Here is a 17,241-nt window from a genome sequence, read left to right on the forward strand (position 1 = left end):
TGAGCCCATCTTTGCATGAAATGTTCCTTTGATATCTCTAATTTTCTTGAAGAGATCTCTAGTCTTTCCCGTTCTGTTGTTTTCCTCTATTTCTTTGCACTGGTTGCTGAGGAAGGCTTTCTTATCTCTCCTTGCTATTAAAGGCTTAGATACTTAATATTCTTTTTTACACTCTAAACAATGTTTTCAAAACTATACATTTTCCTCTATTCACTGCTGTATAAGCTTTGAATTGTCTCCTAGGATGAGAAGTTCACATTCTATAATACTTCATTATGTTCTTTCATCTCCACTTGCAGTTTGCTCAAACTTACGTCCATTGAGTCAGTGATGCCATCCAACCATCTCGTCCTCTGTCGTTCACTGTTCCTCCTGCTTCATCTTTCCCAGCAGCAGGGTCATTTCCAATAAGTTGGCTTTTCCCATCAGGTGGCCAAAGTATTGGAGCTTCAGCATCAGTCCTCCCAGTGAATATCCAAGGCTGATTTCCTATAGAATTGACTGGTGTATTTTGTTCAAAATGTCACAGATATAACCATAAATGATTAAAAAATATATGAAAATATTTACAGTGATTATGCAGAGTAGAAAATTTAAAATATTTTCTAAATTTTTCAAAATTTTCTTCTAAATTTGTTAATATATTCTTCAGTTTATGCATTACTTTAGCACGTAGAAAAGAAACAATAAATGCTAATAAGTAATGTTAATAAAAATTAAAACCAAGCTAAAATTATCCTTCTCAAAAACAAATTTGTACCGCAGATTGTCCTTTTAAAATTTTGTCAAGTATTTTCATATTTTAAGAATCAAATTTTATGTTTCCTACCTGAGGTTGGCCTAGAGCAGTGAATATTTTCATACCTGGTAGATACTTATAAGTGGAATATTAAACTTTATTATTTTCAGAAAAGTTGAGCCAAACCAAAAGTTGGCCCTTTTGGAAAGAGTTTTGAAAGAAAAAAAAATTATGTTAAAAGAAAAAGAGTTCAAAAATAAGTCCTACTACCTGAAATAATGCTATAAATGACTGTGGTTTCTGAGACGGAAATAAATATGTAGAGGGGGAAGCAAACCATGAAAATACCGCCAGCCAAACTGCTCAACCCAGACCCATGTAGCAGGAAGTGTCCTGGGAAGAGAGGATCTGGTCAAATGAAACAATTGCATATCAGCCGTCAAGCCTTAACATTCAAATCACATTACCCTTAGAGCTGAAATAAATGACTTCTTTTCTTCATATTTGGCTTTAATCCTCGGACTAACAAACTGGGACTGGGGACTAAATCATCTTGAAAGTCCTATTCATCTTTCAGTTTCTATCGGTGATTTCACATTTGTTTAATTATGAGGAAATTCACTACCCAACATATGTAAACCTACTTACCACCAAAATCATGCAGAGTTATTTTATATGTAGATAAAATAACCAAAGAGCAAAATCAAAGCTGTAAGATTATTAGAACACAATATGACCAACTATTTTTAGCTCAGTGTGGAAAGGCCCACTTAAAGAGGAGAAATGTCTACACACAATCACCAACAGTCTTGGAAAAAATATTTGTAACACATACACAAGACAAGGAGTTAATATTCCTAATATACACAGTGATTAAAGAAATGGATTAAAGAATTAAAGATTAAAAAAGATTAAAGAAACCATACAATATGTAAATATATAAATAATATGAACATAAAAGTCATAGAATACCTATAGACAGCCAATGAATATAAGGAAATATGCTCAACTTTCCTCTTAGCCAGGAAATGCAAATGAAGACCAAATACAGTATGATATCATACCCAGTAGATTTATAATAATTAAAATAAGAGCACTAAATACTGGCTAGGGTCTGTGGAAATAGATAGTGAACAGTTTTTAGAACCATTACTATAAAGTGGGCATAATATACTTGGCAAACACTTTAGAATATCAATCAATTATTTAAAAAATAAAAATATAATTTGAGGGTCTTCGCTGGTGGTCCAGTGGTTAAGACTCGGAGCTTCTAATGCAGGGGATCCAGGTTTGAACTCTGGTCTGGGAATTAAGAGACTACATGCTGCTGTAGCATACACACACACACACGCACACACACATATATACACATACATACACAGATATAATTTGAACTATCACTTTCACTTCTAGGAAATCTATTCTTCAGAAAGAGTGCTATTTATAGACAAAGTTATGTATAGAACACTGCAGCTTTAAGTATTATTTATAAACCAAGAAACCTGGAAGTTAAAACTAAAGATACACCAATATAAAATAATGCATCAATATAATGTGTTCAAGATGGCAATGTTTTAATGAAATACACATACACTCACCTGAAAAAGTAATACATGATAGGTAAAAATTGCAAGATAAAACCAAAGGCATACTCTTTGGGCATGTGTTGCATATTTATATGTATGTGTATGCATGTGTGCACATGAGTAGTTATGTATTTATACCTGTACGTGCTTTAGTCTGGGTGTTTATAATGATGGTGATGAGGAGGAGGACCGATGGCAGCTGATATTTACTAGGTCCTTACCTTTTGTTAGGCATTATCCTAAGCACTTTACATGGATTCATTTAACTAATCCTCAGAACTATCCAATGCGTTAGAGTAGTAGTCTCCCTTTTTAGAGACCACAAACAATTTGCCCAAATCACACAGTTAGGTGACAGAGCTGGAATTGATTTCAACAGTTGTTCTCCAGAACCCACATCTCTTAAACCTTTCATTAAACTTCTCTAAACAGGTTCAGCCTGAAGCAAGACAGTAGATCACCGACATGGCCTGATACGTGGTCTTGTAGGCTCCCAAGGACCCTAGCCTCTCTTCTCTGAGTCATCCATGAGCAGTTTGAGAGCCCTGGGGCATTTTTTAAAGGCTCTGGCTCCTTTTCTTCTCCAGCAATGTGTAGCTGAAATCTGTCTTTGATACCTCTACTGAATACGATCGAAGGTTAGTGATTTTAAAATATTAAGGTCCTATTAGGTGAGAAATTGGAGAAGGAAATGGCAACCCATTCCAGTGTTCTTGCCTGAAGAATCCCAGGGATGGCGGAGCCTGGTGGGCTGCCGTCTATGGGGTAGCACAGAGTCGGACACGACTGAAGCGACTTAGCAGCAGGTGAGAAATAGCTTTTGAAGAAGATACTGTCACTGTATGATGGGAAGCTTTATGTTAGCCCCACAAGAATGCTGATTTAATTCTGAGATTGGTGAGAATATTGAGAATTGAGTTGAAAACGGTGAGAGAAAATGTTCTTTATTTGCATACAGTTGTACAACAGTGGGGAGCTAGAGATGGACCTACTCCTGTGCTCATGATCAATAGTCAAACAACTGAATTAAGAATAGGTAAAGGCCCAGGACTAACCTGCTGCTTACATTTCTCTTTGTGAAAGTTTTGAGGAATGAAGTGAATATAAAAAACAAAATAAAATAAAATGATGCCCTCATCAGGATCACGTGGAGATGATCCAGCATTACTTTAGAAAAACACAGCAACGATTTCCAAAGCTAATTCAAACCAGATGCAGTTTTAAACTCACGGAAAGTAGTTTTCCAGTGAGAAAAAAAAATTGTCTCTTTCAGGGAATTTCAGGACAACTTTTAGAATCACTCAATTGTGCTGCATTTTTATATCATTCTGTACAGCAAATATGTTTCTAAAAAGTCTTCAAAACAATTATTTTGTCAGTTATACATAGGCATTGCTATTTACAGTTTATTTATTTCTATTTTCCTTCCAGTGTTATTGAGATATAATTGACATACAGCACTGTGTAAGTTTAAGGTATACAGCAGAGTGATTTGACTTACAACATCATAAAATGATTACACAATAAGTTTAGTAAACATTCATGATTTCATATAGATACAAAATAAAAAAAAATTTTTTTCTTCTTGGTGAGAACTCTTAGATTTACTCTCTTATATAACATACAACAGGGTTAATTATATTTATCATGTTATACATTACATCCCTAGTAGTTATTTATCTTACAAATGGAATTTTGTTTCTTTTGACTAACTTCATCCAGTTCCCCTCCTCCTACCCCCTCACCACCTCTGGTAACCACATCAGAAAGGGAAAGAAGCCAAGAGTTATGCTGTCATATCGGAAAGACTGCTTGGCAGGAACCTCCAGTGTTCATCAGCGTCTCAACAGTCTCCTTCAGATTTTAGCACTCATAACTTAAAATATTTAATTATCATGAACTTCCAAATGTCACTAATTTTCACTGGGTATTTTAGTGTAGAAAATTCTCCCTAAAACAAATGACTCATCAATTTAAACCATATCCATACTAACCAATTTTAGGTTAGTAAAATCTTTTGAGGACATTGTTCCCTGTACTGTCTTTTGGAAATTGTAAACAAACAAAAAATAAAACAAACAAACAAAAACCCCTTTCTCTTTCGTTGCAAAGCTACTTGATTATAATAAATATTTATTACTTGACAGTTAAATTTTGAAATTGCTCAATGAGAGAGAAAGCAATTTTTACAGCCAGGAGCTGCCCCACATAAACTCAGAGAGGAAGAAATCTTGCCAATGCTTCCTACAAATGTGGAAAAGCAGCCCACACCTGCCAGTTGTTTTGGAAATGGGAGACATGTGTCAGACCATGCTTCATCCCGAATGCAGCGGCCGGCCTTTTGGACTGACATTATAAACTCTTCCAAATGTATCTAGCCATGCAGTGCTAAGAGCTTTATTCATTTCATAAATATTTCAGAATGCAATTATTGCAGAATGATTTTTTAAACCTTACAAAGCCCAAGCTTAAAATTTTTAAAGGAAAAGTTTTTATAATAGAAGAATCTAAATCTTTTACAAAAGTTGACTTAAGAGAATAGGGACCTCTATATTCCTGTCACTCAACAACAGCATTGCTACCACTTTATCAGTTTCATTTCCTCTAACCTTCCCTTGCTCTCCTCCTGGTGTACCTGAACCTAAATCCCAGACACTGTGTTGTTTTATTCATAAATATTTTATTATATCTCTATATGAGAATGAGATGCTTTTATCTTTTTAACCTCTTATTACTAAGGAGTATATACATTGTAATATTGCCCTGATTTAAATAATTAAATATTGCACTACTTAACAAAGGCCATGAATGCAAGAGGATAGTAATTAAGACCACTGGAAAGAATGTAGCCGAAAGGAAAGGAATTTTCCCCATTTTTCTGCCTTCTCTTTAAGTACTTACTTACCATGCTGTTTTCTTCTTCCAGTTTCCTTGATTCATTAGGCAAATATGTTTTCTGGGTCATTATAAACTTAGAAACTAAAAAAAGGTGGCCAACATAAATGCAATATGAAGCAGATAATTCTTAATTTTTTTAACAGGTTTTAAGGGTGAACGATTTCAGGTTGTAGCAACAAGTATTTTTCTGTACATTCTTAAACCAGACTGTAATAAAATAGTAAATAAGTAACCCAGGTTTTACAATTCATGTGAAACACTTCCTGTGTTAAACATTTTTCTTTCTGTCACACAAACTAAAGAACATACAGGAAAAATGCAACAAGAACTACTATATTCATCTTCAATAATTCCCTCTGTGCTATTCTTGAGGCCCCTGAATTTCTTTAAAACACTACATAATGTTTATTAGAGTAGATCTAAATTTTATATATTGATATACCAACATTTTAAAAAACTCAGTCATATAGATGGATGAATGGATACATGGATGAATGGATAGATAGGATTTTTCAGGCAAGAGTACTGGAGTGGGGTGCCATTGCCTTCTCCGAGGTATATAGATAGATGGGTAGATTTTTAAAAATTTGTTGCTATTTTTATTTTTGTTTGCTTTGGGATTTTGGATCTCAAGTGCACAGAATTGAATTGATTATACTCCTTGTTTCCTGGCAAATTTTTATTGTCAACCAGTGCATCTTCTCTATTTCATGATTTTTCTCATTCATTTCTGCATCATCAACCCCCTCCAAACCCCACCAGGCTCCTACTCACATGCAGTTAATGTACACTCTTCCAATCCACATTCCACGGGGTTTGTAGTCATTTGCAATGTGAACATTCATGAAATTTATTTTTGTTAATGTACATATGCTCTTATTGGCACAACTGGCATCACATGCTGTTTGTTACTATTCTATTCAACTTCATAGTTATGAAATCTGCTTACACTGCTATCTTTTCCATGCTGATCATTGCCTCAAGCATAAGGATTCCTCTCATGCATATTAATACACTGCATGTTACTTATACCTAAAAGCAATTTACCTATTTTTCAACTCCTAGATTGCCTTCAACTTTTTCCAGCACAATATACTTTGATAGGCATCACTCTACATGTCTCCCTGAGCATCTGTGAAGAACATCACTCAAGTCCACACTCAGGAGTGAACTTGGGAGCACAACAAATATGCCTACGATTTTCACTCAGTACTACCAGACTCACTCGAGATGTTTACATCGTGTTAGAACTGCCCGTCTCAATATTATATGAGATTATTTCCTCACATCCTTGCCAGCCTTTGATGTTATCTTTCTAATTTTTAACAACCTGATGGTGTAACAGCAGTGGAGTCATACCAGTGTTAGAGGTTATGTGTGTGACATCAGAGAAGGCAATGGCACTTCAGTACTCTTGCCTGGACAATCCCGTGGATGGAGGAGCCTGGTAGGCTGCAGTCCATGGGGTCACGAAGATCAGACATGACTGAGCAACTTCACTTTCACTTCTCACTTTCATGCATTGGAGAAGGAAATGGCAACCCACTCCAGTGTTCCTGCCTGGAGAATCCCAGGGATGGCGGAGCCTGGTGGGCTGCCGTCTATGGGCTTGCACAGAGTCGGACACGACTGAAACAACTTAGCAGCAGCAGCAGTGTGACATCAGGGCTTCCTTGGTGGCTCAGCAGTAAATAATCTGCCTACAATACAGGAGCCGTGGGAGTTGTGGGTTCAGTCCCTGGGTTGGGAAGATGCCCTGGAGAAGGGCCTGGCAACCCACTCCAGTATTCTTGCCTGGACAATCCTATGGACAGAGGAACCTGGTGGGCTACAGTCCATGGGGTCACAAAGAGTTGGTTAAGACTGAAGCGACTGAGCATGCAAGCATATGTGGCCTCAAAGTCTCATTCCACCTCTAAATATTTGTGCAACTTTCTGTTCCTGGTTTCCTAATTTGGAAAAGGAGACAATAATGATGCCTAGTTCATGGAGTTGCTCTAAGGTCAGAACAGAACAGTTATACTTTAAAAGCACTTAGAGTAGTGGCACTCAAATATTGGATGTGTATGTAGTGCTGTCAGTTAATAATGAGTGCCCAAATAAGCATTCTTTGTATATGCTCCATATCTTTACATTACTTTACATTTCCATAACGTTCCTTGACTTTATTCTTGCTGCATTTGTTTTATTTGCATGTATTCTTGATATCCTTATTTACAGAAATTAAAAGCTTTTCACTCAGTCTGCCCGCATCTTCAATTTTATCTTTGTCATCCTATTTTAAGGCCATATCTTTAGTTCCATGTAGTCAAAGCTATCAGTTTGTCCCTTTATATTTTGTGCTACTTTTGGTATTAATAAATTTTTCTATTTGGAAATCATAGACACATTCAATTATATATATATTTAATTCTTATGACTTTGTATTTTGTATCACATTATTCTAATCATTTCATAATCTTATTGAACTTTCTTGTTCTATCAGTTTGTCAGTAGGAGTCTTAAACTTTTAATTTTCAAATAAGCATCTGCAGATAATGAGTTTTAATTCTTTCTAGCAATTCTTAATCTCTTCTATTTCTTCTTCTGGTCTTGTATTGTCCATGATTTCCTGTACCCACTTGAGCATTACTGAGATACTAGGGCTCCTATTGCCTTTTCTTATTAGTTTTTGCCATTCTCAAATGAAATCCTTCTAAAATGTTCCCACTTGATATGTTATTGCTATAATTTATTATTATATAATTAGGTTAAGAAAGTTCCCTTTTCCCAAAGCTACCTAATTTTCTAAAAATGTTGACATAAAGAGATTTTTTTTTAATATATTGAGATTATCTTATTTTTTCTTTGAAACAAAAATCATTTTTTAGTTGGTTGGATAAAAATTTAGATCTGATATGGTGTTAATGTTCATAAGTGAAAATGAACTGTAATTTTATTTTCTCAAACTGCCCTTATTGAGGTTTATATTCTGTAATTGCTTCATGGAAATAATTTTAGCAGTTTTTCTTTTTTCCTCCTTTCTAGATCTATTAGTATACAATATAGGATATACATGGTAAAACTCACATATAAAACTTTTTGTACCTGGTACTTTATGGAAGAAAAGTTTTTGCTTTTTAAGGGGCCTTGCTTACTCAACATGTGTGTATTGGTCAATTAAGAATTTCTATTTCTTCTTTTGGTAATTTTAACATTTTACATTTTTCTAGAAATATAATTTTACTTTGAATTTCAAATGTATTGAAATTTATTTAGAATACTTTTGATTTTTAAAATACTTATGTTATTCTGTACTTAGATTACTTTTACAAATTATGTGTTATTTCCTAGAACTAAGAACTGCATACTCCTCCAAGGTCCTGTCAACTCTTACTATCTTTGATTCTAAGATTTAAAAACCATAGTCTCACTGAGGTACATCCAAATACAAGTCAAATCAATTTACTGTTCTTCAGGAATTATGCTATCCTCCTGATTAGGACCTGGATGAGTTAGTACTAGGGCTTCCCTGGTACCTCACCTGGTAAAGAATCTGCCTGTAATGCAGGTGACCCCGGTTTGATTCCTGGGTGGGGAAGATCCCCAGGAGAAGAGATACGCTACCCACTGCAGTATTCATGGGCTTCCCTGGTGGCTCAACTGGTAAAGAATCTGCCTGCAATGCCGGAGACATCAACCCACTCCAGTATTCTTGCCTGGAGAATTTCCCCATGGAACAGAGGACCTGGCGGGCTACAGTCCATGGGGTCGCAAGGAGTTGGACACAACTGAGCAACTAAGCACAACACAGCACGTTAGTACTGACTGGTAGAGGCTGGGACGATCACTGTGGTTTAGATGGTGAGTTCAGCACTTCAGTAGCCTAGGTTCAGATGCCAACTCAGCACTGATTACAAAAGTGACTTTGGACAGATTTCTTATCCCACCTCTATCTCAGTTACTCTGTCATGAAAAGGGAGATGAAGACTTCCCTGGTGGTCCAGTGGGTAAGACTCCACACTTTTACTGCAGGGGGCATGGGTTTAATCCCTGGTTAGGGAAGTTCCACATGCTGCAGTGGTGAGGCAAAAAAAAAAAAAGGGAGCTGATAATAGTAGCACCTGTCTGACATGATTGTTGCACGACTAGGTTGGCAGTGCGTGTGAAAACACTTAAACAGCACATGGGACACACAAAATCCTCTAAGTAAAAGGTGTTCGTTTACGATTTAAAGTCAAATCTGAAGATACTAATGTGTGAAAGTGAAAGTTAGTTGCACAGTCATGTCCGACTCTTCGATTCCAAGGACTACAGCTTGTCCCGCTCCTCTGCCCACGGAATTCTCCAGGCAAGAGGACTGCAGTGGGTTGCCATTTCCTTCTCCAATACTAATTTGTATCTTGTTTCATTTTTCTTTCATTTACATTTTAAGAAAAACTTTCCAATCATTCTATATTATTCTAAACCTTTTAGTAATTTTTAAATGTTATCAAATCCTCTCATATCATCTATTGATATAATTATATATCAATAATCTTGAAGATGAGCCTATTATTGCACACATATAGCAATGCAGATGTATCATATATTTAATTATAAAAGATTTAGGAATAATAATTTTTTAAAATCCTTAAATAATACTGAATTTTATAAACCAAGACATGACTAAATGCCAAGATTATACCATGTTCCCAACATAGTAGATTAAATTAATGTTAAAATCAGTTGACTCGTTTCCAAAGAAGACATAGATGGCCAATGGTTGTATGAAAAAATGCTCAGCATCACTAATCATCAAGAAAATACAAATCAAAACCACAATGAGATATCATCTCATACCTGTCAGAATGCATATTATCAGGAAGACAACAAATAACTAGTAGCATTTGGCTCCCCTGCTGGCTCAGTGGTAGAGAATCTGCCTGCCAGTGCAGGAGACATCAGGGTTGGATCCCTCATCGGGGAAGATCCCTCATGCTATGGAGCACCCGAGCCCATGTGCCACAGCTTCTGAGTCTGTGCGCTACAGCCCCGGAGCTGAAACTACTGAGCCCATGTGCTGCAACCCTGAAACCTGTGTACCCTAGAGCCTGTGATCTGCAACAAAAAAGCCCCTACAGTGAGAAGCCTATGCACTGCAACTAGAGAGAGGTCTCTGCTCATCACAGCTAGAGAAAAGCCTGCACAACATCAAAGACCCAGCACAGCCAAAAATAAATGAATAAATTAGTAAAATCAATTTTTAAAAAATAACGAGCTTTGGTAAGGATGTGAAGAAAAGGGAACTCTTTTGCCCTGTTAGTGGGAATGTAAATTGGTACAGCCACTGTGGAAAACAGTATGGAGGTTCCTCAAAAAAGTTAAAGTAGAACTACCATAGAATCCAGCAATTCCACTTCTGGGTATTTTTCCAAAGAAGGGAAAAAAACACTAACTCAAAAAGATACATGCACACCTATGTTCATTGCGACATTATTTGCTGTAGCCAAGCTATCAAAGGAACCTAAGTGTCTGTCGAAAGATGAATGGATAAAGAAGATGTGGTATATATGTATACAATGAAATACTGCTCAGCCATAAAAATGAATGAAATCTGGTCATTTTCAACAGTATGTATGGGCCTAGAAGGTATTATGCTAAGTGAAATAATAAGACAGAAATACTGTATAATTTCACTTATATGTAGAATCTTCTAAAAAATGAACAAATAGAACAAAAGAACAATTCATAAATACAGAGAACAAACAGGTGGTTGCCAGAGGGGGTAGGGTTTGGGGGGATGAGTGAAAGAGGGGAGGTAGATTAAGAGTTACCAAAAAAATGAGTCATGGGGATGAAATGTACAGCAAGAGGAATACAGTCAATTCTACTGTTATATTTTTGATGGTGACAGATGATAACTAGACATATCATGGTGGTCATGTGTAATGTGTAGAAAATTGAGTCAGTGTTGTGTACCGGAAACTAACAGTAATGTAGATCAATTATACTTCAGTTAAAAAAAAATACATAGACACTGGGAAGAAATGCATCAAAATGCTAGTGATGGTTATCTCTATGGGGTGGGGATTATGGGTTATTGTTAATCTTTATGTATTTATGCATGTCTTGTAACATTAGAAAGAAGACAATAAAGGTCATTTAAAAAGTTTAATGTTCAGATGATTCTTAATATTACATGTCAAATATGTAAGAATTGATATGGAAGTTTTGAAGAAAATAGTGAGGACCTACCATAGCAGAAATTAAAGGAAAATATAATTATTGTGATAAAAGAAGCATGCCACAATGAATACATAAATCAGTAGATGGAATAGAAAGCTTAGAAATAAGAATTTCATATATGATATATATTATCTTTCAAATCAATACATAGACACGAGTAGATATTATTTGATCTAGAAATCCCACTTTTGAAATCTATTCTACAGAAATAGTGACACATGAATAAAGAATAATACATATGGAAGATTGTTTATTGACATGTTATTTAAATTGATGCTTTTGAAAGTAACTAGAAGTATATAATTGGGGAATGGTATATTAATACAGTGGAATACAAAGCAGTTACTATTTTTAATAAGGTTCTATATATCCTTACCTGAAATGATGTTTATAATTTATTAATAATTTTTAAAGCAAGCTACATATGAATATAGACTCCATTTTGGTTGAAATATGTATGTGAATATATGTGTTTGTGGGTGAATAATAACATACATTTATTGAGAGTTCACTATCTGCCAAGAATTTTTTCAAGTTTATCTATGTTAACTGACTTACTCCACACAGCAATCCTACCACGTGGTACCCCCATTTTAGAGATGAGAAAACTGAGGTGCCACAGGTTACGCAGCTCAAATTGACCGAGCAGGGAACTGAATATAGGACAGTTGAGTCCAAACTGTGCTTTTAACCACTGACGTACATAGAGATGGGTGAATGCGAGGGTGAACAGAGACAGCTAGACAGAAAGTCATAAAGATGATTCATGGATATGTCTGTAACGATGAAAAACTTGAAAAAATTGTGCATCAGATTGTTAAAACGCATCCTCTACAAAGTGGACTTCAGTGGGCCAGGTGGGCATTCACTTCTAAAATAATACAATGTTTGTCAAAATAGAAAGAAAGATGTGATTATGGGTGAGTGTGACTCTCTCATAATTTTTTTGAATAAAAATAAAAGGTAAAATTATATTCTCAAAGACTCTAAAATGACACATGATTTGTTCATGCCTTACAAATCAGGGTTTCTCAAAGGTGAGGACAGGGCTTTTGAAAATTCTACATTGATTTCAGCTCCACCCGCCCAGTGAAAAGATCTATGTATTAATATTAGAGATGATAAAACAAACTGCATATCAAAATGTAGAGTTTCATTTCATGATCTTATTTTTGGTTAAAATGTTATCAGAACTTATCCTTAGGTTGTGTGATTAGGGATCATTTTAATCTCATTCATAATTGGTACTTTCAAAATTGTTTTCAATGAACATATGTAACTATTATAATCAGAAAAAGCACAATAAAAATAGTAGAAAAAAACAAAAGAACTCTGCCCTCTTTTTATAAGACCTCCAAGTATCCCAGTGCCCCACGATTTCCTTGGTGAGGGAAATTGTCTTCCATTTTTCCTCTGTGGGCCTCAGCAAGAAGCGTGAGTTCCAGGCGTCCAGGGAACAGTTATTGAATGACTTATTTTGAATCTTGGTCATTTCAGGAGAGAGACTGGGTAGACATGGAAGAGGTGAAATCTAAGAGTAAAAGGACTACCAGTCAGATTGCTCAACTTAAACTGATAGAAACAGATACTGAGTCAAGAAGACAATTAGCTAAAGGAAGTGACCTCCGGTCAGTGAGAAGGGTTCAGTCAAGCCTTAACTTTTCAGCAATCTGCTCTTTGGTTTAGGTGAGTTAATTAACCCTAATTTTGCAAGTACCTGTACAAGAAAATGATGATCTGATCATGTCTGATTTCTATTATTCTCTATGATCACAGTTCTGCCATTCAAATGCCCTAAATAATTGTTGATGTATTTCTTGAAAATTTTAGGTTATCTCTCACAAGATGGTAAACTCAGGGTTACAAACAAAACTAAATAAAACACTCATCATGATTATTAGTAAATAGTTATATTTAGAAAAATCAGGCAAAAAAATAAACTGTTCAAGCAGCTTTAGCCTCAATTCTGTCATAGTTTTAAAGCTAGAATCCTCCTCAGACCCCTATTTGCATAAAAATAAGCTTAAAACAAAAATTATCATTTTAAGATCATAAATTTCTGTAAGACCTTGAACCCTCAATCTTCTTTTGGTCATGTGCATTCTCTAATATGTAAATTCCTAAAATAATGATGATGTCTCAATAATCTCATATGGGTTAGCTATTTCCTATATAATAATAATAATAAATGATTTTATATATAACAAAAAATTACAGAAAAGCACTGAACCAACCCACTGTAGTAAATAAGTTTACAAGAAATAAATTATCCCAACTGCAGATTTTCAAGACCAATAAAACCTTTACTGTAGCATTGAGCCATGGACGTGGCTCTAGTTATAGTTTATAGTTATAGTATTATGTGCAATTTTAAACTAACTGGTAAAAGATAAAGTCCTAGATACTGACTGATCTAAAAAAAAAGAAAGAAAGGTGAATTTTTTTAAAATTCTACTTTGTCTGATGTGGACAGGAGAGATGGAAATATACTTCCTTAGAGTGCATTTTCACTTTTAATAATCACCTGCTTTAGAAAAGCACTGGGTTTAGGATCAGGCTGATTATTAACTATGTTCATTGACTGTGTTCACAGGGTTTTGCCATACCTTACTTCTTTCAGTCTTCACAACACTCACATCTTCTGACTCCAGGTTCCATGCTTAAACCCTGAACTCATTTGGTAAATCAAACAGGTTAATACAGTTTAGCAGGATTGCCTGTAAAAGAGATATATTTTTAATTATGTTCTTTTAATATTTAGTCAAAGGAAAACAAAAAATAAGATGAAGCATTTTCCTCTACTGGAAAAAAAAAGTGTATACATCCTGTTATTCACATATGTTTAATTTCAACAATTCTGTGGTCATGAATCAGTAATGGAAATAAAATTAGCTGCCTCTCAACTCTAAGATTTTATGATTTGGAGAATGAAGGCCACTTGAAGCCAATTTTTTGTTTTGTTTTTTTACTAGCTCATCCCAGTGAATTTCACAATGAATTAATTATATTATTTAACATTGCTATTTATTTTATAGATTAAACTATGTATCATTTTCCCTTGGGCATTAACATTCTAGAAGAACAAGCACCTTGAATTTAACCAAGGTCCCATACCTCAAATCTTCAGACTCTTAGTGAAAAACAACAAACAAACAAAAAAACTTATCCACCTTGGTAGTTTTTATCTGGACTGAGAGAGGATTGATACATTGATCAAAAAAAAAAAAGTAATTTAATCCAAAATCAGTTATTTAACCACACATTTTCAGCATGTGTTACCATAAGATCAGAGAACAAAATAATGAGATATTCGTCTCTGAGTGAGCCTACAGTCTTGTGAGAGAAAACTTGCTTGAGAGTGTGGTAGTTGCTATAATGTAAGAGCATACCAAGAGCATTAGGAAAAGAGAGTTTCCTAAAATTTAGAGATGCCAAGGGTATAATGACAATGAAGATGTATATCTTCAATTAAACCTGAAAGAAATGGTAAAACTTCAATAGATGGATAGTGGAAGAAGGGCAATAGCATGAAGAGGAGAAAATAATCACTTTTAAGAACGTAGGTTATGAAAGAGAAAAAGAGAAAATAAAGGCATGGAAAAGAAACTGACATCTGGTTTTAGAGACCTATTTTTGTATAGGAAATGGGCAGTTCTTATCTGAACTAGACTTAGAAACATATTTCTTAAAGGATTGGATTTGGAGAAATGAATTAACCATTCATCAATCTCAGCTGAGTTTATGCCAGACAGTATTGCAGGCTTATATTTACTTATCCATTTAATGGGCTTCCCTGGTGGCTCAATGGTAAAGAATCTGCCTGCCAATGCAGGAGATGTGGGTTTGATCCCTGGGTTGGAAGGATCCCCTGGAGGAGGGCTTGGCACTCCAGTATTCTTGTCTGGGAAATCCCATGGACAGAGGAGCCTGGCAGTCTAGTCCATGGGGTTGCAAACAACAACACATTTAATAATTACAATTTTACAAGGATTCCTGTCTGTATTCCCATTTCACAGACAAGAAAAATGAGACACGAGAGCATAAAGATTCAGACATGACTTAGTGACTGAACAACAACAATGCAAAAAAACCCACACTAAACAAAAATATCAAAATTTTAAGTAAAGGAAGATCAGTATTTTTTCCTTTGTTTCAGCATCCAATATGGTCCCATCTAGCACTGTTAACAAGTCTGTCCTTATTTTAAACTTTGCTATTTTTATCATATTTTTTTGCATTAATCTTGATTTTAAAAAACACTGCCTTAAAATATTATTGACCTTGATTATTGAACATTTTTGGTGCCCTTGTAAATTTTGCATCCCAGGCAGGTACCTCACTTGCTGTGTGCCAAGTCGCTTCAGTCGTGTCTGACTCTTTGTGATCCTATGGACTGTAGCCCACCAGGCTCCTCTGTCCATGGGATTCTCCACGCAAGAATACTGGAGTGGGTTACCAGGCCCTCCTCCAGGAGATCTTCCAGATCCAGGGATTGAACCCACTTTTCTTATGTCTCCTGCATTGGCAGGTTTTTTTTTTTACCACTAGTGCCACCTGGGAAGCCCACCCTAGTGCCTGCGTAAGCAAGAGGGAATTTCACTTATCAATCAAAGTTCCTTTTTATTTCTTTAGTAAAAAGAAATTATCTCCTTTCATTTTTATTTAATCATTAAGAGGAATTCCTTCACCAGAAGGAAAGGAATTATCACTAAAACTGAAACTGAACTTAAGTGATAACTCTGATTTTTAAATTGTCTTAATTCTAGATCACCAGTTTTCATATTTTTTTTCCCTAGAGGAAGGAAGAGAACACATGATTTTAACTTTACAGATAAGAAAACCAAGACATGTAACGGTTCAGTGACAAAGCTAAACTTCCTAGTACTAAACGGGACACATGATCAGAAGTTCTCTAGGACAAGTCTGAAGAAAATAAAAGTACAACGCGTACTTACATGAACAAATCTTGGCCAAATAATTTGTCTTGAAAGAGTAAGGAACATATGTTTTTGAATTAGACACAGTGAGCTTGAATTCCCCTTTGGCCACTCACTAGTTCCATGATCTTTGACAAGTTACAAAGCTTCAGTTGCCTCATTTATAAAATAAGCCTTCTCATATCTACCTAACATTGTGTTAGGAGAAAAAAAGAATGTAGCTAATAGTTTTTAGCAATTAGGATCTCGATCTGTGACAGAGGGCATATACAAAGCAGAAAAATTCATATTATTAATTTTTTAGAGGTTACATACATTAATAGAAGGACAGAGGAACCAAAAGGGATAGTGCGCCTAAGGGTACAGTTGCTTGAATCCAAAGGAGAGAAAAAGTTGGTTATTTGTCTTTAAAAGTACAGGGACTTTTGGTAGAGGAAGTTGAGGAAATAAATACTCTGACCTTACTCTCCTCTCCCTCTGATTTTCAAGCAGCCCCTAAGCCAGAGGACACTGAAGCCCAATTGCTCTAGGTCATGCAGTCGGGTCTTAAAGGAGGGCTACAAGGTGCAGAAGGATGGAGAAGGAGTTTAGAGGAGCAAAAGGAAGCTTACCACCTCATAATGTGCATACATGCTCAGTCGTTCAATCTTGTCCAACTCTTTGTGACCCCATGGACTGCAGCACGCCAGGCTTCCCTGTCCATCACCAACTCCCAGAGCCTACTCAAACTCATGTCCATCACATCAGTGATGCCATCCAACCATCTCATCCTCAGTTGTCCCCTTCTCTTCCCACCTTCAAGCTTTCCCAGCATCAGGGTCTTTTCCAATGAGTTCATTCTTTGCATCAGGTGGCTAAAGCATTGGAGTTTCAG

The 17,241-nt window shown here is 35.7% G+C and overlaps 1 long non-coding RNA gene across 1 annotated transcript in view; it reads right to left on the reverse strand.

Moving 5' to 3' along the window:
* Positions 1 to 665: 665 nt before the first annotated feature.
* The window catches only part of LOC139182670 (uncharacterized), a 28,119-nt gene continuing 11,543 nt past the window's right edge, over positions 666 to 17,241 (reverse strand). Inside the window, exons 2-3 of the long non-coding RNA XR_011566180.1 lie at positions 14,037 to 14,147; positions 666 to 12,961 (exon numbers count right to left, since the gene is read on the reverse strand). This is a non-coding gene — a long non-coding RNA (uncharacterized lncRNA). The remainder of the gene's footprint in view (positions 12,962 to 14,036; positions 14,148 to 17,241) is intronic.

Source organism: Bos indicus, chromosome 4, assembly GCF_029378745.1.
Source record: "Bos indicus isolate NIAB-ARS_2022 breed Sahiwal x Tharparkar chromosome 4, NIAB-ARS_B.indTharparkar_mat_pri_1.0, whole genome shotgun sequence".
Taxonomy (NCBI): Eukaryota; Metazoa; Chordata; class Mammalia; order Artiodactyla; family Bovidae; genus Bos; species Bos indicus.